A 26,481-nucleotide genomic window follows, 5' to 3' on the forward strand; every position below is an offset into this window, starting at 1 on the left:
AAAAATAAAGTTTTATGAAACAAATTTGATGATAGGCCAGAACACTTGATCTGTGGCATTAAAAAAACTGGATCTTCTATTCTACATAATATGGAGTTCTTCTGTCAAGAACTCCAGCTCCAGGAGTGTTTAATTTGTCAAGGCTAGCTAATTAACATTTACTTTCTCAGTCTCTCAAGTTTTATTTTCGGAGAGGGAAGGGACTGAAGTGCAGCTGAATATAGCTTGATAGAACGAAACGTGTTTTAGAAAGAGATCAGGATGATTCTCTTGGTTGCAAGTAACAGAAAACCCAATTCAAACTATCTTAAGTAAAAAGATTTATTGGTTCAGGTGGTTGAAAGTCTAGAGATGGATCTGACTTCAGGAGGGGCCAGATTGGGGATCCAAACAATGTTATGAGGATCATTCTTGGCTGCATGTTCTTGGGCTACAGGTGAGACCTGCAGCAGCTTCAGGTTGACGTCATTACAATGATCATCCAAGGCACTGCACAGATGACAGTCTTGGCCTGGTGCCTAGCGCTGGCCCAGTCACTGTGGCCAGGGACATGGGCCCATCCTGACTGGATTGCCCAGGTCATATGCTTCGCACCTAGTGTCTGAGGTGAGCACCTCTTCAGCTGAAGATGAAGCATTGATTGATGACAGTGGGGAATGGTTCCCACCAGAAGTACAGAAATTAGGGGGGGTCGGTGGATGCTGGGAGGCAAGCTAATAATAATAATAATAAATGTATCTTTTTATGGTTTGCAAAGCATTTTCAGGTGTATTCACTTGTTTGACTTGAAAGAAGCATCAGGGAGGCAGGATAAAGAAGTGATTAAGAACATGGATTCCCGGGGCCAGACTGTGTGGGCTCAGTTATTAGCCGCATAAGATTTTGACAAATACTTAACTTCTCTGTGCCTTAGTTTCCTCATTGTGCAATGGGGGTATAGGTATCTACCTTATAAGGTTCTGGGAAGGATTAAATTAATGGGTATTTGTAGGGCACTTAGAACAGTACCTGATACATGCTGGTCCCTCTGTCCCTTGTTATTGTTGTTATCTTTGAGACAGCCCTGCCAGCAGAGTGACAGGTGAGCTTGTGGAAGTCCAGAGTCACATGGCCTGTGAAGGGGGCACCAACATCAGTCAGGTCTCCTGACTTCTTCCCTGTCCCCACAGTTGCCTTTATGTAATGACTGTGGAGCATTTGGATTAATAATCAATCAAAGAAGCAGAGAGGGAAAAACTCCTACAAAGTAGGCCTGTTGTTTGGATGTACCTACGTGTACAAGCCAGGGCAGCGTTACTTACATATTCTATTTGCAAGCCGATCTTTAGCTTCCCAGGTACAGAGTGCCCCCAGGGATATTTAGGGGACATCAGTGGGAGGACATTGGCACAGAATTTTTCCACCCTGGTGGGCACAGGCTTGGGACAGTCAGCCGTATCCAGGGTTGGCACTCACTCAGGAGATGTTTGCTGATTGTGTAATCAGAGCCAGTAATTCTGAGCTTTAGAGGAAACCAAGATTTTTGTGGTTGGGAGGCGATTTGAACCCATCAGTACGGTGTGAGGACGTAATTTCTGACAGAGAGGCTCACACCACCCCAGAATGCTGCTTCCAAGGCCTTTAGCCAGTTCTGTCTAGAAAAAGACACCATTTTCCTCATTAAGAATATATTCCGGGGGGCTTCCCTGGTGGCGCAGTGGTTGAGAATCTGCCTGCCAATGCAGGGGACACGGGTTCGAGCCCTGATCTGGGAAGATCCCACATGCCGCGGAGCAACTGGGCCCGTGAGCCACAGCTACTGAGCCTGCGCGTCTGGAGCCTGTGCTCCGCAACAAGAGAGGCCGCGATAGTGAGGGGCCCGCGCACTGCGATGAAGAGTGGCCCCCGCTTGCCGCAACTAGAGAAAGCCCACGCACAGAAACGAAGACCCAACACAGCCAAAAATAAAATAAAAAAAAAAAAAAAAAAAAAAAGAATATATTCCGGGAGGGAGACGCAAGAGGGAAGAGATATGGGAACATATGTATATGTATAACTGATTCACTTTGTTATAAAGCAGAAACTAACACACCATTGTAAAGCAATTATACTCCAATAAAGATGTTAAAAAAAAAAAAAGAATATATTCCCACAACCGTGAGACAGTTTTGTGGGGAAATTATTCAAATGACTTAATGAAGGAGGCTTGCCCTGGGGACTCAGACTTTGGTGTGACCCAGACATCTAAGGAGGGTCATGTTGCTTTCCGAGGATGTAGACAATGATTTCTTTGTACTGACTGTGGACTCAAGACACTATGTTACTGTGGATTATAGTTAACACCCCACCCCAAATATGCAGCTCTACATGAGAAGAAAAACTTAGCAGAAACCACAATTTTGGCTCTCCCTACACTGCTTTTGAGGAAGAAGGGTGCACTTCGGCGTTCCCAAAGCTTGCTTCATGGGCGGACCCACCTGCTTCCCTGCATGAAAAACTCTGCCCTGCAGTGAGTGGCCTGCCCTCCCTCGCTGCCACTGTGCCTGGTATGTGGGAGGTGCTCAGATATTTCTTGAATGAACAAACCTATTTGAACTATGCCTTTGTCTTCATTTTCAGTTTCTTTTGACAAGAAATTGTTTACTATGTAGATGTCTTCAGGAATTTCGGCTCTGAGTCTGACATTACCTCTGTGTGAACACACCGCATTATGTTGTTTCTTTAGATGAAGGTGGTGGTGTTTGAGTATTGATTCCAACACCTGCTTTTACAATGGTATTTATACTCCAAATTACAACACCTATTCAGAGAGTAAAGGGATTAGCTACTAATTCTGTAGAAAAGACCCTTGGTTTGCTAAATGCTTGTGGGAATCATAAAAGGTTCTTAGATTTAATCCCACTTACTTTGTTCTTAGGTCCTTGGGAGCTTTTTTTCTTGTTTAGTAGTCTGGGATTGAATATTAATAGATTCTTCATTGTCTTTAACCTGACCCTGTTTTATAGCTGAAAAAACAAGGGCGACCTTGTTTCCTGTAAGTCAACAACAAAAGTAATAACATTATTATTCATTGTGTGATGGGTACTGCCCTGAGTTCTTTTATTGATTATCCTGTTTAATAGTCTCAACAACTCCATGACCATTATTTTGTAGATGATGAAACGGAGGCAGAGCCAGAATGTGGCTGAGTGGCCCCAGGCCTGCTTGTAGCGCTCACACACGCTGTACTGCCAATTGGCATGGGCCACTTTCCAGGCCAGGGGCTCTCAAACTGCCTGCATATTGGAATCACCCTTAGGGCTATAAAAGCACTCCATGTCCAGGTACCCCCTCCCCAGCTCATGTTTTTATTTACTTGGTCTAGGATCTCAGGTGAAGGTGCTGTGCGTTCAGGATTGAGAACCTTTGAACCAGAGCAGCGGTTCTTAAAATTTGGTCCCCAGAACAGCGTCATCAGCATCACATGGGCACTTGTTAGAAGCAGAACTTCTTAGGTCCCACCCAAACCTACTGAGTTGAAACTCTAGGGTTGAGGTCTAGCCATCAGTGTTTTAACAAGCTCTCTGTGATTCTTTTTTCCTTAAATTGTAAAATACGTAACTTCATCATCGTAACCATTGTTGAGTGTACAGTTCAGTAGTGTTAAGTATATTCACATTGTGGGGAAGTAGATCTCCAGAACTTTCTCATCTTGCAAATCTGAAACTCTATACTTATTAAATGGTTCTCACTTCCTCTCTTCCCCAGCCCCTGGTAACCACCATTTTACTTTTGTTTCTGTGAATTTGGCTACTTTGGATACCTCGTATAAGTGGAACTCCAGGTGAGTGTTATGGACACACAAGTTTGAGAACCCTGCACTCCAAAATTTGATTTGGCTTATCTCTCTTTAGACTCCTACCCACATCATTCGTATCAACCATACTGTGAATGTCAAACACACCTTGAGCGTGCCACTCTCTTCCCAGTTCTGCCTCTGCCCCCTTGTTGTTCTGTGTCACTCATCAAGTTGCTTAACTTCCCTGAGGTAGTTCTCTCATCTTTATAAAGGAGGTAACCTGACTTGCAGAGTCTGGTAAAAGATAAATGATTAGACACATGTGAAAGTATTTTGTAAGCTATCAGGTGGTATACTAATGAAATATTAAGTATAGAAATATCTTTTTAAAGTTTAGTTTTTGTTTTTATTGAAGTTATACAAGCTTGATTTGTAAAGGGTTATGTAGTTCCACAAGACCTCTTATCCCTTTATTCTGTTGCTCCCTCCTTACCCCCCAATTTCTTATTTGGTGTTTATCTTATACTGTGTAAACAGGATTCACAGGTACGCTATGTAGTATAGTTTGATTACTTTAACTTTCCTGCACACAAGTTTTTCTTGGATTTAATAATTGTCTTGTTTTTAAAAATTTTGTGCACTTATCACTAAGTTAGCCACAAACAGCGTTCCATGTGAATCTCCTCCCAGTATCTTAGGTATTTTATCAATTTTATCTTCTTGACATTATCTCACCTGGAGTCTTAGGCCCTGCACCAGTCTAGACCACATCCTCTCCAGGCCTGCTGTGCAGCACGCCTTGAGATGGACTCTTCCTTCAACACCGTTCTGGGGATTTCTCTTATCTTGCTTCTCTATGGGCTTCCCTGTTTCCCACATTCCATATTCCCTTCTTTCTTGGTTTATTCCCTTATTTTGGCAGACCACATGCTCTGTAACCTTCCTAACAAATTACACAGGAGGTAAGACTGAGTGGTTTTAGGTCTGAGAGCATTATATATATATATATATATATATATATATATTTTTTTTTAACATCTTTATTGGAGTATAATCGCTTTACAATGGTGTGTTAGTTTCTGCTGTATATTTATATTTAATGTACAGTCTGGTTGGTGTAGAGTTCTAGACTGGAAGTCTCTGAACCTCAGAATAGTGAAGGATTTGCTCATTGCCTTCAGGCTTCCGGTGTTAGTGGTGATAAATCTAAGACCTGATTCCCAATTCTTGTCAGGTGACCGATCTTTCTTACTTTTTCTCTCGGACTCCTAGTTCTTCGCGATAATGTTCCTTGGTGGGGAGGGTCTATTTTCATGTATTGTGCTGAGATCCGAATGGGCATTTTCAGGCTGGAAACTCACCTCTTTCATTTTTAGGAATTTTCTTGAAGTCTGTCATTACTGACTTTTCCCCCTCTTTTCTCTGTTCTTTCCTTCTGAAATTCCTGTTAGGTGTTGACTGACTTGTAGTATGACTGTGATCTTTACTCCTGTTTTCCACCTCTATTTTTAAGCTGTTTTCTTAGAATATTTCCTCAACTTTACTTTCTAATCTTTCTATTAAATTTTTTATGTTTGTTATCATGTTTTATTTTCTGACAGCTCTTGTTTTTGGTTTGTTCTTCTCTGGATGCTTCTATTTTATAGAGTCTTTTTTTTTATTAGAGTATTCTCTTAGCTCTCTGAGGAGATAATTATACTTTTTTTTTTCTTTTTGAAGCTTTCTTTTTCTCATGATTTTTATTAACTTGCTTTTTTTCCTGTTTGTTTCCGTCTTTCATATTAGATACTTTTTTTACGTGGCTGATGATCCTTGAGTGTCAGTTCATGTTTAAGAATGGGGCTTCATAAATTGGAAGATATGGCTTCTTTGGGTCTGCTACGTCAGTTGCCATTTTCAAATTGATTTCCGGCTTTAAAAAGTTTAACATTTAAATCTCTCTTGTTATCTCTGTCCTTGTGGATTTATGCCTTTAAAAAGCAATAACTGTTGTATTGGGGGTTAGGAGAGAGAGGAACTAAATATGTGTGTCTGTCCACTGTCTTTAACTGGAAGTCAATATAGAAGTCTTAAAAATCCAGGGCAGGATTTGTAGCGTTGGTATTTGGTCAGACACATACCTGCAGTGGTGAGCCTTAGCTGGTGTTCTTTTATTTTTAAGGCGAGATACATATTTAGATTGCCTCAGTAGAGATCTTGGCTTTCTTGTTAACTCTGCAGCAGCTGCCTCTTTTTCTTGGTTAAAGGCTTTCATTTCAGATGTAAAATACCAATAAATTTATAAATAATTGGGCTTTGAGATAAAAAATAAGAATCCTTAAAAAAAATCCTTATTGATGTTTCTAAAAGCAGTTTTCCGAGGGTAAGCATCTAATTCTTAGATTAAAATGCAGCTGACACATTAAGCCTTCTTACATGAAAAGCCGAATAATAGGCTTTAATGCTGTTTGTCCTTGACCACCCACAAAGGGCACTGCCGCAGGCCAGAGGGATTGGACATAAATGTGGCATGGGGAGTGAGGCTGTGTTTGTGACTTTGATCCCTAGTAAATGCTTCAACAAAGCATTCAAGCTCAGATCATCAGAGAGTAGGTAAAAAACTAACCTTAATTCTGATAGCAGGTCGCTGCAAAAATTAAGCAGGTTTGGGGAGGGCAGTGCGGTTCTTTTAATATAGGCCAACTGACCTTGGGTTATTGGGTTATCTCCTGATGTGACCCTTGTGGTGATAAATTCAGTTGCTTTCTGTCCTCTCTGAACATTGGGCGTGTCCTCTGGCAGATACCCATGCTTCCTTCCCGCTTACTGGGGCACAGCCCCTCAGAGGAATGCCTTGGTCATTGGGTGATAACTGAGATGGTAGTCCCTGGCCTGGTGGCGATTAGATAACAGAAGTTCTTTTCAGAAGACTTGCAGCTCTGCACAGCAGCAGCTCTTTAATAGCTATAACTTCACCACTGGGAAAGGAAAGGAAAGGAAAACCTCTCTGCTTCCATGCTGATTGCTATGGAAGCTTGCCCAAGATCCTTTTTTTTTTTGTGCAGAGCTGTGTGCAAAACTGAGAAATTGCTTTCTACTTAAAATATTGGCCTTTTATTACTCTATCAACCTTTGGGGAAATCAGATTCACAGATTACCTACGTTTAGAAAGTCAGTTACTCACTCTTATTATTAAAGCCACCAACAATCTAGGGGTAATTTTAGTTACTGTCTTGAGGTTGAATTAAAATTAATAGGAGCACAGTACTGTAGATCTTCTTTGTTAGTTTTTGAGTTTTTTTAAAAAGCTAAATATAAATAAATTGTGAATTCTTGTCAGTTAGGAAGGAACCCTTTTTGTTAAATTAGTAACTCCTCTCTCTATATTTCTGTGTCCTTCTCCCTTACTATATATACAGTAGCAAAATGACCTCCTGGCGCTGTCTGTTACTTCACAGGCAGAGACCAGAGTTTTTAGTGCTAAGAGGGAAACTTGCAAATGATGACAAGTTAGCTGACCAACGTCCAGCCTGAGTTTTCTGAGTTTTGTCACCCTCGTTGATTATCAGCGTTGCTGCCTCTTCCACGCTTCCACTTTTAAAGCTCTAACACAAGCATGAGCAGAATATTTCCTTGGTTACTCTCAGCTTAATTGAAGCAGCCTGAGTTTTCTATTTTCTGCATTCTGAGGGTCAGCAATGGAAACTAAACCTCCTTTTTTTTTTTTTTTTTAAATTAAAAGGAGAGCTACGACAGTTCTTTGCAGAAACTGCCAGCTTCTGATCTTGCTAGAGCTACTTCACTCCCAGGGCTTAAAGCCCCAGCTCTGTGCAGTATTTATAGATTCCTGAATAAAGAATCAAGGAAGAAGCAAATAAGTATAGTTTCCAAGTGATTTACATTATATGCCCTGTGGCATTTTATTATTTAAAATTTCGTTCTGTTGCCAACATGATTTTGGCACTTAGCATGTGATAATTATGATTTGTATTCTTTAACAAACTTCTATTGGCAGAGGTTTATCACATACATACGTGATAGTGTAATGTATAACATCAAAAGTGCTATCAAGAAATGAAGGGTTAAACTTATGAGACAGATAATTTTGTGATTCAAAAAATGTGTGAGGCAGACTATAGCTTTGTCATTTGTGCTTTGAGATTGCCATGAATAGGCCCCTCATCTGGTTGAGAATTTTAACTACCCAGTTTCTCTATGGGAAAAATTGCTCTTCAGACAGAGTGTGAATGAAATATCCTATCCATTGTGGGACTCCTCCTGCTCTTGGAGGGAGATGAGAAGAAAGGGTGGCATTTATGGCATTTGGCTGTTTTGCTGAAAGGGGGCGTGTTCCTCCAGCTGCAGCTGTGGTGGCCGCTGGGAGGACAGTGGAGACAAGGGTGTCTAAAGAGGGTCTAAGATCAGGTACTTGGTGAGGGTTTTCTGAGGTTGCTGGCTTTTCACGTGAGACCCCAGTATCTGATGCCTTTTGTGGAGGCCATGGTTATAACCTTGTTTGAGAGATTTACTGTTGGGTCCGTAACGAGGACAAGCTGACCATGCTTCTGTTGAAAGAAGTTGGGTCTCGCCTGCAGGGTGAGCTGCTTTAGCTCGTCCATCACCCAGCTTCTTGTGGGGCATCTCTGATCAGAAGCTGGGGCAGATCCGTGTTAGGTGGTGGGGTTGGTGGGGCTACTGTCTCCCACTTGGGAATTTTTGGAACCTTCTTTGGTGATATGGTGTGTAAGAGCCCACGTTTAGAATTAGACAAAACAGATCTGGTTGTATATCCTAGCATCTTGGCTGAGACCATGGGCAAGTTACTTCACCTTTCTAAACCCCAGTTTTCTCATCTGTAAAATGGGAATGTTGTTTGCTTCAGGGTTATTTTAAGGATTAAATGAGATTTTATATATATATAGTACTAATTATAATATATTAATATATTTATTATTAAATATATAAAATATATGAGTTTTCTATGTTGACATGTAGATTTTTATATCTATCTTATATATATATATGTGCACAGAGACATGTACACTCTATACACATACAGTAGCACCTGGCACATAGTAAGTGCTAAATACGCAGAGGATGTTACTATCATACCATTATGTATTATTATGCTGTAATTATGCTCAAACATTGTGATGTGCTGGGTACCGTACGGTGCCCCTCTGGCTTCCTCCCTCCCAGATGCAGCAGTGCTCACTGTGGGGAAATGGAAAAGATGCTAGGCTTTGTTGAAATTGCACCCAGATTCGAATTTGCTTTTCTTAGTTCTTATTCTTCTGACTCATAAGCTTTTGCCTTTTCTTAATGTTCAGCGTGTTCTGTTAAAGTATTAACTATTAAGATGGGCATGACAGTTCTCTGGGCAGGGAACATAGGCTGCCCCGGCACGGGCAAAGTGGCCTTATTAAAGACGTTGTCTCTTCATCAGCTTTTTTTTTTTTTTTTTTTTTCTCACACACACACACACACACACACACACACACTGTATTTTATTTTTACAAGAGATAAATAAACTGACACCAAGCATTGTAAATGGATGACCACAACAAAAGCAACAATGATTGCAATTACCAAACACGAAACACACTCATACTATCTTCATCAGCTTTTTAAGGTTTACTTTTCCCTCCACTAAGGGAGAATTTGTTTATAAAACAGTTTATTAGGCAGCCGTTAGTTTTTCTACTTTTTGTCAGTGATTTGACCCTTGGGCAGCAAGAGGTAGCTGGTATTTGCAGTTGGACGAGATAAAACTCCTGTTGAAGTCAGACCGCTTTATCTGTTAGCTCCTGCAGAAGGGCGGTGGGCAGAAGCAGTTTCTTCTTCCCTTTTTTGAAATACAGAATTGAAGGGCCCATTATATGATGTGACTAGGACCCTAACAGGGAACTATAGTTACGGGGCAGTAGCACATAGACCTTGAATGTATCTCTCATTTTACTCATTTAGTCTCACTTTGGAAAAGTATTTCATGTGTAATATAGGGGTACTAGCTATACTTATAAGGGTCCAGATTATGTTGATGTTTTTCAGGATTATTAAAAAAATATGTTCAGAAAAGTTGAGGTCCACAAGGAATAACATTGGCAGAATTAACCTGAGACTTAATAGCTGATTTACTAGAAGAAGGTTTCTGTTATGTTCAGTGATTTTATGTAATTGAGCTCCAGCCCTTTATTACCTTTGCTACTGAGGGACCAAGAATCTAAGATGTTTCTTGTGTGACTTTTTCGGCAGGTGAGGAGGGCTGGTTTGAATAGTAAAGATTATGAGAACAATACCTTCCATTTTTCCTGAACTTCCTTCTGGCAATGAGAAGCCAGGAAGCCTAGGAAAGTTTTCCACTAGTTTTTATGGCATCTTTCCCTTGGAAGGTCCACAGTTTGCAGTGCTTTGCCAGTACAAAACTGTCTTGGGAAATGTGACCAGACATTCCTAGAAGGTCAGCAAAAGACCTTGAATACGTGTCATGGAGAAGATTAGCCACTGTTGCTGCCACTGTGGCACACTAGGTGCCTTGTCACACCAGCCGCCCCCAGTGGGGATCACGTGACCCAGCTACTTCGGAAGGGACAGGAAGCCTCTGGGAGGTTCAGCTCAGGTTGCGTAATAGTGACTGAGGCAGCGTTGATTCCAGGGCCGTCCCACTCCAAAGTGCACACTTTTCACTACCATGTTTTATTTTATTGCCTCCTAGCTTGGAAAAAACGTACCGCCTCCAAAATCTGGGTTCTTTCTGCTATGCCATGTTGCCCCATTCCCTGGTATCCTTACTGTTCATCCCTTACCAAAAAAAAAAAAAAAAAAAAAAAAAAAAAAGGGCTTCCAATTCACACACCACTTACTATAGGCACCCCAGGCAGTACTTATAGCCCTCACTTCTTTGGGGCAAAGAAATACCACCTGAGTACATTGTGGATTATTTCCCCCCATTTATGTAGGGGAAAAGTAATCATAGGAACATAAATATAAGTTTGTGTGTTGGTCTTTTTAAAGCAACTTTTACACCTAGTAAAGGTTTAGGAAAATGAGGCTAGGGGTTATGAATCCTAGCATATGGATGGCAGTGATGGGAGATCTGATGGGGGGGTGGGTTTGGTCTGAGTCAAGGAAGGGCATTCAGGCAGCTGCAGACCCTGGAGAGGAGATAGCAAGGGATCCTCATGGCTCCCTCTGGCTCAGAAATAATGTTATTTCGTTCTCTCCTATATTTGTTCCTTCGTTCATTTGTTCATTCCTTTCTTCACTCAAGCACTCAAGCACTCACCAAGCGTTATTGAGTGGCTATTGAAGCTCTTTGCAATGCTATGTAAGAACTAAAGGTGTGAGAAATTTATCTGCCTCCTCTTAATGGGACGAAAAGGAAATTTGGAAGAAATAGAAATATGTATATTCTGCTGTTTAAAAATATTGCTCTTGGGACTTCCCTGGTGGCACAGTGGTTAAGAATCCGCCTGCCGATGCAGGGGACACAGGTTCGAACCCTGGTCCGGGAAGATCCCACATGCCACAGAGCAACTAAGCCCGTGCGCCACAACTACTGAGCCTGCGCTCTAGAGCCCGCGAGCCACAACTACTGAGCCCGTGTGCCACAACTACTGAAGCCCGAACGCCTAGAGCCCGTGCTCCATGACAAAGAGAAGCCACCGCAATGAGAAGCCTGAGCACTGCAACGAAGAGTAGCCCCTGCTCGCCACAACTAGAGAAAGCCCGTGTGCAGCAACGAAGACCCAACACAGCCAAAGATAAATAAATAAAATAAATAAATCTATAAAAAAAAATATTGCTCTTGTAGCACCAGATGCTTTTTGCTCATAAAAATAGGATGTTTGATATATTATAGAAATACGATGGTCAAGGCAAGAATGTTTAAAGAATCATAAGGTTCTTATCCCACCTGCTTGTTTTTCCTACTGAATTAGACAAATGTTCCGAGAACTTTCCCCACACCTGAAGGGTGGCATGTGAATAAAATGGGGATGCAGAACATTTTGTCATTTCCTGAAAACAGACATTTAAATATTAAACGTGATGCAATTAAGAGATTCAGTAACTTTATAAATTAATATTTCTGGAAAGTCTAAAATCCAGGGAATGTTTGAAGTGGGAAAGAATGTTTTCTTCCTTCTTTTTTCCCTTGTGGAAAAAGGATGTTTTGAAGCATCTGAATTAAGTGTGTGTGTATCTATTTTTCGTAAAGCCCACATTATGATGTGTCTAAAACAAGAATCCACAATGCCTCTTGGGACCAGGCAGGTAAAATAAATTTGCAAAGTGGGTTTGGTATTAAATAAAGTAGCAGAGGCTGGGCCCTGTGACACACGGGAGAGCTGTGTGCCCCTTACGGAAGGCGCAGAGGCTGCTGGAACTCGCTCCATGTTGCCAGGTGGCAGCCTAGGTCATGGGCGATGAGGGGCCAGATCTCCCAGTTTTCATAGAAATCCAGAGTTTTAAGTAACTGATAGAAAGCTTGAACAACACCAATGCCATGAGGCTCAAACAGAACCTGCCTGTGGTTCACACTGGGCTCGTAGGTAACCACTGTGAACCCTTTTGGTTTTGTAGCACTAGAATATATTGTATATAACCCTGAGCATTCACAAAATAATTACCTTGGTCTTTTACATTTAAAATAAAAGTTTCAAGTATTAATTACAAAATTTCCAGTTGCATTTGATTTGAAATGTCTCCTTTTATTATGAGTTTAGCTTTAACGTGTAGCATAGTGCTTTGCACATAGTAAGCCTTTAATAAAGATTTGTTAAACTGAACTTAATGTTAAGGAGTTTAATAAGCCATCGCCTTCCAGTTTCTAAGAATTGGTGAGAAATTTGAGAACAGAGGAAGCTGTCAACAGAATAAAAGAAAATCAATGTGTTTTTTGCTTGTGGCATCCTCCACAAGCAAATAGAGAAAGCATCTGTTTTCAGAAATGAAGGCGCTATCGTAAAGGTTAAGATACAAAAAAGAGGAGGGCAAACTCATTGAATACCACTTTTGCAGTGTGAGTCTTTGCTCAGTCTTATTTTCTAAGCCGTCACTTCTCTGGTTTGGCTTCTTTCGATGTTTTATTTTTGTCATTCTCTTGCACTTCTCAAAGCCGAAGGTTGTCAAAATTTTCCCACTTCTGTCCATGTGTTCTTGGTGGCAAATAAGAACTGAAGCAGAAAAAAGATACACTGAGAGGATATCCAGCAGTTACCAAAGGAAGCTATGTTGCCAGAACCACAGCCAAAACCACAACATAGAACAGTGAGTGACGCCACGTGCTTGTGAACACCCCAGTGAGGCCTTGGATGTAGGGTTACTGCCGTGCCACTCAGCTCCATTCTATTCTTCCCTGTCGCCTTGTGTCACTCGCTCCAGATTCAGGGTCCTGGGTGGGAGCGTCTGATTGTCTAGGGCTTGGTGTGTGCACTAGGTGCCAGGGATGGGAGGGGGTGATGGCCTTCCGTCTCAGCATCTCTGATGGGGTGGGCTCCCCTCCCACCAGTGCTCACTTACTGAGGAGGACACCCCAACATAGGAGACGCAGATGTTGGACACCAGTGTGTGTTAACTTTTAAGTCACTCCCAGAGGAAGAGGATGGAGACATTGAACCTTCCTAGAAGCAAAGGAGTCAGATGCCCTATCATTCCTAGGACCTGGCACCTTGTGGCAGAATGGAAGGTTCAGAGAGGTTAAGTGACTTGCCCGGGACATTCAATGGTAGAGTTGGGTTAGATTTTAACCCTTTTGTACCCGACTCCCAAACCCAGGGACGTCTTTGGGTGCAAGGCTGTTGCGTTCCTTCTACATTTTAACATCATGTCAGATGACAGGTTATTGTGCTTGGCCCAAGGCTTGGTGTGGCACAGGGCCCTGGGTGGTGCCTGTTTCTCTTTCAGGCCGAGCCCCTCTGGCCCCTGTAGCTCTTCCCCTGGTGAGGTGTGGTGTCAGGCCTGGCCTGGGAGCCCTGGGAGCCGTCACCTGTGCACCTCTGGCACTTGGAGGTGGATTGTCAGTACCTTCGTTCCAAAGGATACACAAGTGTAATCAGAAACCCTGCACCTGTGGATCCGTGTAATTTAAACCCCCAGTCACTGAAGGACTGATTGCATAGGAAACGAGTTCCATAAAAAGAGTCTCTTATGTAAGAGGATTTAACATGGTTTTCAGTATCGTGGTGTTTTAGCGAGGTTCATTTTAACTGTGGTGTAATGCATTCCTTTAATTGAATCAGCAGCCTCTTGGCATTATTTTGTTTCAGTAGTCACAAGACCGCTTAGCCTGCGTGTACAGAATGCCCTTCCTATGGGCGCAGTCTGGGAGTATGGCAACTCCAGTCTCCCGTCTGGCCAGAGAAGGATGGGTTCAAAAGCATTGATCATCAGGGGCAGATCGAGAGGCCCAGGCGGCCCACCACATGCTCGTAGGTGCCCCATAGTGTCTGATAGAAGCTGGCATCTGCTGAGCTGCGTACAGTTCACGAGTGGGATTACTGCTCTGACGTTCTCAAGGCGGACGGCGGATGCCGGGAGTGAGTTGGTGAAGCTGCCAGGAACTCTGCCGCTGAGGTTTTCTTTTGACAGGAAGTGCCAGAGCTCACCTAGTAAGGGCCACAGCAGTGACCAGATCAGAGGAGGAGAGTGTGGTTTTTTTTTTTTTTTAATTATTATTTATTTATTTATTTATGGCTGTGTTGGGTCTTCGTTTCTGTGCGAGGGCTTTCTCCAGTTGCGGCAAACGGGGGCCACTCTTCATCGCGGTTCGCGGGCCTCTCACTGTCGCGGCCTCTCTTGTTGCGGAGCACAGGCTCCAGACGCGCAGGCTCAGTAGTTGTGGCTCACGGGCCTAGTTGCTCCGCGGCATGTGGGATCTTCCCAGACCAGGGCTCGAACCCGTGTCCCCTGCATGGGCAGGCAGATTCTCAACCACTGCGCCACCAGGGAAGCCCAGAAAGTGTGTTTTGAAGGTGGAGCCCTGGGAATCATAGACAGATGCACAGGGAAAGGGGGACCCAGAGAAAGCCCTCCTGTCCCTTGACAGTATGGAGACGATGTTTAGGCTGTGATTTAAAAGAGATGTGACTTTGAGTAGTGGTTACCAGAGGGGAAGGGTTTTGGGGGGAGGGTCAAATGGGTAAAGGGAGTCGACTGTAAGGTGATGAATGGAAACTAAACTTTTGGTGGTGAGCACGCTATAGTGCGTATAGCATTTGAAATAAAATGTTGTGCGCGTGAAACTTTATAATGTTGTAAACCAGTGTTACCTCAATTAAAAAATAAAGAGGTTTAACTTTGTTCTTCCAGCCTCTGCAGCAGTGTTTTTCAAAGTGTGGTCTTCCACATGTGTACATGGTGGGGTACAGGGTGCTGGGTGTGTGTATGTGTGTGTGTACCTGTGCGTGAGGCTTGCATGCAGGGAGTGTTAGGGGAAATGTAGATCCCTGAGCCCCATACCAGACCCACCAAATCATAGTTTATGGATATAGAGGCTGGAATCTGCATTTTAGTCAGACACCTGGACTTCTGTGCACAGCTGAGTCTTAGAATCTCTGATCTAGAAAGTGGTCATTTCATTCATTCATTTGGGTGAGGGTGAGTTGGACTGGGGAGAGGCTGGGACTTGAAAAAGGAAAGAAAAGAAAGGGTGGGCCTCAGACTTATTTGTTAATCTGATAAAAAAGAAATGCATGTGAACTAGGGTGGGTTTTTCTGATCCCAGGTGAGGAAATGCTCTCTGGTGGCTTGGAGATGTCACTGCAGTCTCTCCTTCCTTGTTTTGCCTGGTTGTGGAGTGATGAGCGAACTTCTGGAGTCCTTAGTGGAGGGGTGCGGCGGGGGGCAACTGAAATATTAGTGAGCGGAGACCAGCTAGTGAGCCTGGAAACCGTTTGTGGTTCTATTTCCAGTTTCACTTATTCCAAAAGCAAAATGTTTCTCTCTCTTGCATCCTTTCAGCTTAGCTAATAACTCAGTTCTTCCTCCATCAATGGAGAGTTGAATCGTCAAGAAGCATTTGAAGCACCACACAGATTTCTAGTTTGTTTTAGGTTGACCCTTCGTTAAAGTCAGGGTCTGAAGTCAGTATCTTGGTAGCTGCTTTAAATCTCTCGGTGTTTGAAGATGAAGGATTTGTTACTTGTGAAGGGCATTGAGCAACTACCAAAAAAACTGGCATAAATGTGACCAACTAAGCACAGCTCGTTCCTAGAATGTCAGAAAGATCGAGGGTTTGAGCTGGAAGGAACCCCAGAAATCCTCTAATCTAGCAGCAGGGTCTGGCTCCAGGTGGCTTGTGTTCTGTCCTAGCTCTGCCAGTTGATACAAACTTCATGCCTCAGTTTCCTCAGCCATCAAATGGGGGTGGTGACACCTGCTTCTTTGTGTTGTGATGGGATTACAATGAGCCGATGTATGCAGAATGCTTGACTAGTGTCCAGCACGCCGTGAACACTCACAGGCCATAGCACCGATGAAAAAATAGACCCAGAGAAATTTTGATTTGCCTGAGGTCATAAACTTAGTTCAAGTTTCAGAAACCAGGCCTTTTTACTCTTAGTCTTATTTTGTTCCTATTGACTGTTCCAGTTAACTGGCTCTTAAACAATGATTTAAAAGTTTGTATCTGCCCAATATAAGCACTCAAGTGTATGATGTGCTGCTTAGCTCAGAGACTATTCTTGAATAACAAGGTGTGATTATAACATAAAAAGACACAGCAGGCCTCTTCTATCCCAATGATTGTGGTCCCTTGCCAAATAATGCAACCTTTGAACATGACTGTTGGGAAAACTGTGCAGCTGGAGGCAGAAACTCTATGTGGACTCCGATCACAACTGGGTGAAACATGATGTGAAGTGTGGGAGGAAATTCACGACAATGGTGTGTAAAGGGAACGGGGCTGCGGGGTCAAAGAGTAGGATTTTTTTTTTTAAATTAATTAATTTATTTATTTTTGGCCGTGTTGGGTCTTCGTTTCTGTGCGAGGGCTTTCTCTAGTTGCGGCAAGTGGGGGCCACTCCTCATTGCGGTGCGCGGGCCTCTCACTATCGCGGCCTCTCTTGTTGCGGAGTGCAGGCTCCAGACGCGCAGGCTCAGTAGTTGTGGCTCACGGGCCCAGCCGCTCCGCGGCATGTGGGATCTTCCCAGACCAGGGCTCGAACCCGTGTCCCCTGCATTGGCAGGCAGATTCTCAACCACTGCACCACCAGGGAGGCCTGATGCTTTTTTTTTTTTTTTTAAAGTATTTTTATGTTGTTACCATTTAAAAAATTGATGCATAGCTAATTTACAACACTGTGCTAGTTTCAGGTGTACAGCAAAATGACTCAGATATATATATATATATATATATATATATATATATTTTTTTTTTTTAATATATATTTCTTTTTCAGATTCTTTTCCATTATAGGTTATTACAAGGTACCAAATACAGTTCCCTGCACTACACAGCAAGTTCCTGACACTTATCTGTTTTATATATAGCAGTGTGCACATGTCAATCCCAAACTCCCAATCTATCCCCCCTGCCCTTATCCCCTTTGGTAACCACAAGTTTGCCCTCCAAGTCTGTGAGTCTATTTCTGTTTTGTAAATAAGTTCATTTGTATCATATTTTTGACTCCACATATGAGATCATATGATATTTGTCTTTCTCTGTCTGATTACTTCACTTAGTAGGATAATCTCTAGGTCCATCCATGTTACTGCAAATGGCATTATTTCATTCTTTTTTTATGGCTGAGTAGTATTCCATTGTATATACGTACCACATCTTCTTTATCCATTCATCTGTCAATGGACACTTAGGTTGCTTCCATGTCTTGGCTATTATAAATAGTGCAGCTATGAACATTGGGGTGCGTGTATCTTTTTGAATTAGAGTTTTCTACAGATATATGCCCAGGAGTGGGATTGCAGGATCATACAGTAGTTCTATTTTTAGTTTTTTAAGGAACCTCCATACTGTTCTCCATAGTGGCTGTACCAATTTACATTCCCACCAACAGTGCAAGAGGGTTCCCTTTTCTTCACACCCTCTCCAGCATTTATTATTTGTAGAGTTTTTAATGATGGCCATTCTGACTGGTGTGAGGTGTTACCTCATTGTAGTTTTGATTTGCATTTCTGTAATAATTAATGATATGAGTGTCTTTTCATGTGCCTGTTGGTCATCTGGAGTATTATGCTTTTATGGGTGTTGACAGATCTTTTACCAAAAGAATTGGGCCACCAGAAATTGGTGGAGAGGGCCTCTCTCAATCCATTGATTTGACTGACACTTGTCATTGATAATATTCTTTCCTCATTTTCTCAGTACCTGGCATTAAGACTTGGCAGTTGTATTGCTAGAATCAGCAAGGAAAAACATAAAACTGTGCACACACACACTTCTTTACATATGTGTATGTATGAGTGTACGTATCTATAGCAAATTGAAGGAAAAATTGTGAAAGTTCCCACTAAGAAATCACATTCTTGCTGAGCTATTTATACCTGCTTATTTCCTTTCTTCTGTCTTAAGCTTCCTTTCCTGTGTTTAAGGAAGAGGTGTCAGATGCTTCCTCCTGTTTACATAGTCGACTTGAAATTCCTTGTAGTTTTACATAGGAAAGAATGGATTTTATTTTTAGAAACTTCTAAGTGATGGAACATACACTGAATATAATCTTGCCCCCTGCGTGACTAATAAACGCCCACTCCATGCTGTGGGTATCTCCCCAGAGCTTGCTACACAAGAAGCTTAATTCTTCTCTGCTGGTAAAAATGTTTCCTGTGCCTTTTGGGCAGGCTCAGCCTGTTGAGAAAGCCTGCTAGAACTGCTGATAATAGACAGACAGACCTTTATGACCATGGACAAGTTACTTAACTTCTGTGGGGTTCAGGTTCCTTACCAGTAAAATGGGGTTAATTCTAGTGTGTATCTGATAGATAGATCTTCCATATTCAGAGATTAGGCCAAGATAGCTATTTTTAATCCTTTCTCTTTTTCTCCTTCACTTCCAAAGCAGTCTGGGTATGCACTGTGTGTGACTGCCCTGTGGACAGGAGAACAGATGTAGCAGCAGACACAGAGTATGGGTGATTGCACGTGACTTGGAAGGAGATTTCTGGGTGCTCCTCTGGCAGCTTGGCGTATGGTTAGTGGTTAGGATACTGATGTTGCTTAAAGAAGCAACAGCAAGTTGAGGTAAAAGACTGTGGTACCTAAAACAATAATTAGGGGTCTTCCTTGTTCAGCCCTTGTCGTTTTAGTAACAGGTCTTTGATATGTGATGTGTACTCTGTGACAAGTTTACCAACTTCCCTTAGCTTCATGGTCTGTTTTGGGTCAGAATTCTCTTTTCCAGGTGTTGTCTGAATGGATGGTTATGGGGCTGCCCTCAATAGCCTCCAGACCAGTATATCCTTACACGAAAGCAGTGACTGTTAGGTCCAAGGCCTTGAAATTTCATTTCCTGGAACACTGACAGAATCCACTTCTCCAGTTAATCAGGAGAAAATGCCAGATGCCTTTTTTTTATCGTGGTGTTTGGCTCATTCCAATTCGCTTATCTGGGATATTTCAAGCATGAAATTTAAGCAGCCAGGAGTAACTTGTTTATTGTTTTATGGCAGGAATGGGGAAACTTCCAGTCTGGGGAATTAGATTTGGTACATGGGCATGAAAGCTTGTCTGGTGCCTTTAAATAAAATGTCCTTATAATTAAAAAAATAAGCAGATAAATAGTAATAATGATGGTGATGATAATGCTGGCGGTGATGATGATGTTAGTGAGAGTTCATTGAACCATTAGCATGTATAATAACACTCGCCAATCATACTCTGAAATCTTAGGGTCCAGTTGAAGCAGCATGGAGGCAGGAAGGTGTAGTGGTTACTAGCGTAGGGCCAGAATCCTGGTTCGAATCTGGCTTTACCACTTACTAGCTGTGTGAGAAGTAGCTTAATTTCTCTGTGCCTCAGTTTCTTCATTTATCAGTTGGGAGGGCTTCCCTGGCGGCGCAGTGGTTAAGAATCTGCCTGCCAATGCAGGGGACATGGGTTCAAGCCCTGGTCCGGGAAGATCCCCCATGCCGCGGAGCAGCTAAGCCCATGAGCCATAACTACTGAGCCTGTGCTCTAGAGCCCGCGAGCTACAACTACTGAGCCCACGTGCCACAACTACTGAAGCCTGCGTGCCTAGAGCCTGTGCTCCGCGACAAGAGAAGCCACGACGATAAGCCCACGCGCCGCATCAAAGAGTAGCCCCTGCTCGCCGCAACTAGAGAAAGCCCACACGCAGCAACGAAAACCCAACACAGCCAAAAAAGAAAAAAAAAAAAAAAAAGGATGGGAGGAGGTAATAAGAGTATTTATCTCTTTGGGTGGCTATGAGGATTATATAAATAAATATAAGTTAATTGGCAGGAATAGTTTCTGGTATTTAGTATGTCTGTGTTAGTTACCTCTGCAACCTTAAATCTTACCAAGTTCCACACTCTCCCTCTGTCTTTCCCTGTTGTCAACCTACCTATGATTGGGAAGCATTTCCCCATGGGTCTCTCTTGCGTGTAGAGGCACTGACTTCCCTTGTTTGTGCAGAGAATATCCTTGAAAGATATAGTGTCTCTGGAGCAAAGGGCAGGCATACTTATTGCTTTTTGTAAAAGATTTGGGTTCTCTAAGTTCATATAGACTCATTTCCTTTTTTAACAATAAAATTATTTTTCTGGTTGCCTCGGTTTGGTTTTGCTGTTGAAATATTATTATTATTTTTGCTAGTTTAGATTTTAGATTAGGGGCTGATTTCTACAACAACATTTACATCTTTTCTTTGCATTTCTTCTTTTAAAACACATTTCCCCCTTAAAAATTTCCTCCTTTTATTGGAAATTTTACAACGTTTAAAACATATCTAGCAGGAAGCTAATTAATTTACTTAACGTTTCTTAAATTACTTCCAGTGTTCTTATTGCTCTTTACTCATTATTATGGATATCTAAAAATATTTAATAGTTAAGAAATACAAAGTTTAGTACTATTTACAAAGAACTGTACCCTATACTGAATATTCAAACACTAAAAAATGCTTCTGAACGTTGTCTGGTGATGTTCGAATAATGTTAACATTTGGGTCTTCTAGCAAGATTAACTGCCCTAGAGAGAATCAGGATTTGTAGAAGCCATCCTATGTGTGGCTTATTAATACTGACTCTGTTTGTGAGACTGGCTCAGCACTGACCGCAGACAGGACTGAGAATACACACTAAGAACATGGTAACCGCTACAAGGAAGACTGAGTGATCGGATCGGGACAGCTGCACTTCTTTGTGCTCCTGGCCCAATTCTGGAAAACGTTGGCCTTAACCTTCACCGCTGCACAGGAGCATTTTCTGCTCTTGCTTTGGATTTGATGTCACTGGGTTCTACGTTGATTGCTCAGCAAGCAGGAGAATTGTAATACTTTCCCCCTATTTCTCAACTCATTTTTCTCAAGATTATAGAGAACTATACATTTCCCAAGAAATCCTGGGAAGGAGTTATTGCATGAAAGCACCGTTCCCATTTCACTCCAGAGGAACTCCCGGTTGTCGCCGTGTGCCACACGGCCCCGTGTGTCTGCCCTTTCTGGTTGCACCTCTGAGGACTGTTGCCCTGCTTGCCGTGCTCCAGCTGCTCTGGCCTCCTTGCTGTCCTCAGATGCACCAGGCTTGTGCTCCTGCGTGGCACCTGCTGCCCTCTCCACCTGGAATACTCTTCCCCCGACCTGTTTGTCCCCTCCCCTTCCTTCAGGACATGCTCACACGACCCCTTCCAAATGAGGCCTTTGCTGACCATGTAGATAAAGTAACCCAGATCTCACGCACTCCCTGTCTCCCCAAGCCCACCTTCTTTTTCTGCACGGCACTGATCACTTATCCGATGCTACTCTGGGGTGGTCCCGAGGGGAAGGACTTAATTGTGCGCCCTGCTTCATCCTCGTGCCTGGAACAGTGCCTGTCACATAGTAGGGGCTCTGTAAATATTTGTTGAATGAGTGAACGAGATTACTTGGGCACTTTTGTAGGGAACAAAGGGGAGAGGGGAAAGACTGGTGACAGAGGTGATTTAGGAGGCTATTGCTCTGGTTGCCCTGAGATTTGGTGAGAACCTAAACCAGGGGGTTGGAGAGGAGAAGGGGGTCAAGAGACAGGGTGGCTAGGGTGGTAGATTCCATTTGGCAATGGAAGAGAGGGAAAAGGGGAGCCATCTGGATTATTCCCTGTTTCTAGCTTGGCAATAAAGTATACCAGAAAAAAGCCCTAAGCATTTCTTTTATAAAGCAAATCGTTATTAATAGGATAAGAGAATAACTTATTTCTGCAATTTGTGTTTCTCTGAAATATAGTTTCTCAAAGGCTGTAAGTAACCCTTGCTGAAATGCTGATTTTAATTTGAGGTCAAGTTTCCTAAAATGTTTTGAAAGCTAGCCATGCAAGGAGGCTTTGGCCTCCAGGGAGTTTATAACTTTAGATAGAGAGGTTTTTCTATATTTGGCAGCTAAACTGGAGTTTCTGAAGGTCTGAATGCTTAATTAGCTTTTTGGTATCTTTAGTCAGTAACAGAATTAATATTTCAAATATGAAGTTTAGAGTTCTTCCTTTTAATAACTCTTTCCTTATATAAGGATGGCCTCTGAAGCAAAGGCCTCAACCACATCCTTTATTCCACTAGTGCCACTCTGGATTTACCCATGAGGTCCAGTAATTGGCATCTTCTAGATGACTGGGATAAGCAGCTTATTTACAGGCCAGGCCCTGCCCTGTTTCTTTAAGGCCTGGAGTCAAGAAGATCATCGTCCAGCATTGAAATTCTGTATTCTAACTCTGGGTTTGGTAAAAAGAATACAGGAGATTTGAATGTACCGATGTGGAAGGATGTCCATGACATACTGTTGAGTGAAAAAGGCAACTTTTAGAACATTTTGTGTGTCTAGAGTAAGAAGGATACATAGTGATCTGATCTGTTAAAAATCTGGGGAGTAGAGGGGAAGGACTCTCACTTCTTCACTTATATTCCTTGGAACTATATTTTATTTAATTTGACTTTTATAATCTTAAAAGGAAAGCAAGCAGAGAGTCAGTGGTTCTGTGATTCTCTAAGTGGGCTGTGCTGGGGGCAGCCCACAGCCGTCTCACGTGTCCCCCGGGGTCTTCCTGCGCCCACGCTCCCATGGCCGCAGTTGGCTTGGTCTGAGAGGTGGCCGCCCTCTTGGAGGAGGTGTACGCCTTCTGGTTTCTCAAACCCGCCAGCTACAACCATTTGCTCTCCATGCCTGACGCCACTGGCATTTGGGTTTACAATCTCTATTTTAAAATTAAAAAAATAAAGGAGGTGCTTCTTAAAAATCCTTAACATTTAAACTTTTCATTAGTCTAGGCTTGCTTCTTTTTGAGGCAGCAGACCTTACTGAGGTTTTGCTGGTCCCTGATTGACAGACCAGGACAGCTTGGCCATGTGTGTTTACGGATACGTACGCCATATGATGTGCATCTGTTTGACACCGCCAAGCGAGTGATGTTATCTCTCTATGTCTTGAATGCGGTCAGAGGTGTGACTTATTTTCATTTTTTCCCACAGTCCCTCAACTGGGGTTGTTTCTACCATAACTTGTTAGTGTGACTTGTGCCTCTACAGTTCCTCAGTTGCTGGGGGTTGGACAGCCGAGGGTGTAGAAATCAGTGTAGAGATTCTGAACTTCCACCAGCTGTGCTCTGAGACCCCTACTCTCTGTGCTTCTTGCTAAGTCTCTGCTTCTCTCTGCAGGTTCCAGGGATGACTCGAGACCTTTTACGTTCTTCCAAGCCTACTCCCTAGAGCTGACCTCTGCTCGGCTGTCTCCTGGCCTTAGCTGTTGCTTCTTTGCCGCTCATAGGGCACACCAACTTGGACTGGCATTTAGGGGTGAGGTGGGGTGTGAAATGTGGGGTTGTGCTGATGTCACTCTTTTTTCATCCTTGCCTTATGTGACCTGGCAGCTCTTGAGAGGGAGATCTCTGCCCATCTGTTGTCTGTCTCTTAGGCTCTATTAGTGGGAGCCCTGTCTACCTGGGACAGCCCCCAGAAGTTGAGGTGGCCTTTTTTCACCTTTGTTGGAGGTTCTTAGTTCTAGTGTCCTAGGAGGTCTTGATCATTTTTCCTGAGGTATCTGTTGGTTTCTCATACGAATTCGAGTCTTCATGGCCCATCCTACTTCACCCAGAATTCCAGAGAATTTATAGATTAGGTTGCTTAAGCTGTAATGTTCTTAAGAATTCTTGATTGCGACACCCAAAAGGACAGTGAAGGTTGTATGATTTTTTTCCCATATCCTTTTTCAGAATCTTTCTACTTTCTTCCTTCAGCCCTACCTTTGGTTCTTTTACTCTAATGAGTACTGAAGTATATAACTAATAAAGAATGAAAATACTAACTTTCTTAAGGATTCTTCCATTTTAATAGAAGGGTCTTAAAGGCTTTAGGAATCAAAGCTCTGTGTCTCAAGCACCTCGTGACCAATGGTGAGCCAATATTTATGATCAGGTATGTTGTAGGGGAGCTCCTAAATCACCCACGTAGGCTGGCGACACTGTAGGATGTTGCAGCAAGTGATGCCTAGGTTGTCCATGGAGAATAGTGGTAGATGCGGAGAGACCAAGAGGTGGAAGACATGCCGGGAGGACTTTTGTATATAATGTTATACCAAGACCCTTATCTCCTTTGCTGTTTCCAAGCGCCTTGTGACATCCCTATATCGAGGCCTATCAGGATCATTTCGTCTGTTGCTCTGAGCATAACCACACATTAAGATAAAGACTAACAAATGGAGCATCAGCAGCTTAATAATTAAGAAAATACGCCTTTGCTAGCGCTTTGACCTATAAGATAACCCATACAAGAAGAGTAGCTTTAGGCTTTTTAATGAGTGACACGAATTTAACGCATGACACTAGGCTCATGTCTTGGAGCTATTAGCTGTCATAATTTATCAAGTCACATACCTAAAAGCTATGATTCAGAGAGGCAAGCATGAATTTTTCCACTTGCCTTACCTTGCTGAGGTCATTTTAAATGTCCTAAGCTAGAAATTGGGTAAAGATGTTTAGCTTGCCAAACTGAGAATAAAAGAGTATGAGATTTAGCTTTTGGTGAAAGTAGATTTTTTTTTTGGCCTCTAAATAGCAATAATACTTTAATGTAAAATAGTAGTGTTCATTTAGTGAGTATTGTATGTCAGGAACTGCACTAAGTGCTTTTTACACATAATCTTATCTAATCCACAGAGCAACTCTATGAATATAGTCCCATTTTACAGATGAGGCGGCTTAGTCACAGAGAGGATAAACACCCTGACCAAGGTCATATAATTAGCTAGTAAATGTTAGAACTGGCATTTGAACTTAGGTGGTTTAACCCAGGTCCAGATTCCTGACCACTGACTCATACCGTTTCCCTTAAGAGGATGATGAAAGCTCGCTAGCTAAGGCTAACTGTGATCTAATTTGTGGACAGGGCTAATTTGACGTCAAGAATATTTAATGTCAGCAGAGGGCACAGCACCATGATTTGCATTGTGGCTGTATTAGTTTCCTATGGCTGCTGTAACAAATTACCACAAACTTGGTGACTTAAACAACATACATTTGTTTTCTTTCAGTTCTGGAGGCTGGAAATCCAAAATCAGTTTCACTGGGCTGAACTCAGGGTGTTGGCAGGGCAGTGCTCCCTCTGGAGGCCCTAGGAGGGAAACCGTTCCTTGCTTCTTCCAGCTTCTGGTGGCTGCTGACATTCCTTGGCTTGTGGCTGCAGTGCTCTGGTCTCTGCGTCCTGGTCACTTTACCTTTTCTTCTGTCTAGCGTCAGATCACCCTCTGCCTCCCTTTTATAAGGATACCTTTGATTGCGTCTAGGGCCCATCCAGATAATTCTCCCATCTCAAGATCTTAATCACATCTGCAAAGTCCTTTTTTTTTTTTTTTCCATATAAGGTAACATTGACAGATTCCTGGGATTGGGACATGGATATCTTTGGGGGGCAGTGCATTATTCAGCCTGCCACAGTGACAAATAGAAAGAATTGGAACTTTCAGTCCGCCTGGTAGGAGTATACTTAATTTCAGCAATTCCCTAACTGTTCTGCAGGACACAGATGCTAAAAATGTGAAAAAAAAAAATCCATGGCCTAATGGATTGGAGAGTTATTGTGTAATATTTCCCTCTTTAAGGAGATTCACAATGTAAAATGAAGGCTTTGAAAATTCCTAAGACAGAGAGAGCTGCTTAACTTAGTTGAACCCAGAATTCCTCAGACTTAGTTGATTAAAAAACACTTCATTTTAAAGGGTACACCAGTTAACATGTCATGAAGTACTTAGAACACACTTTAGGAAGTACTAGTTCAGTTACTTATTACTTGCCAGTCTTTTGAAGGCATGGAAGATGCCTTTACTGACTTTGTGTTACTTAATAACTTAAACATACTTCAAATTGATTGGAAAGAACAAAACCTGACAAATACACAAAATTGAATGATGATATATGATGATTTTTAATATTTTAGCTGATAATGTGCCAGATGAGTTATAGGGGTCCAGATATGCTGTGAGTTACGATAAGGGAGAAGTTGTTTTTACGTGGAATGATCTGAAGACACTTCACAGAAGAGGGGCCGTAACTCATCTAGCTGGAGGGGAAGCAGGGGGTGCATCCATGTGGGAGCAAATAACTTAGCCAAAGGA

General features: G+C 42.5%; 1 protein-coding gene across 11 annotated transcripts in view; it reads left to right on the top strand.

Annotated features, from left to right (window-relative positions):
* The window catches only part of SGMS1 (sphingomyelin synthase 1), a 302,749-nt gene that overhangs the window by 38,544 nt on the left and 237,724 nt on the right, over positions 1-26,481 (top strand). The window lies entirely within an intron of this gene.

Source organism: Balaenoptera acutorostrata, chromosome 16, assembly GCF_949987535.1.
Source record: "Balaenoptera acutorostrata chromosome 16, mBalAcu1.1, whole genome shotgun sequence".
NCBI lineage: Eukaryota > Metazoa > Chordata > Mammalia > Artiodactyla > Balaenopteridae > Balaenoptera > Balaenoptera acutorostrata.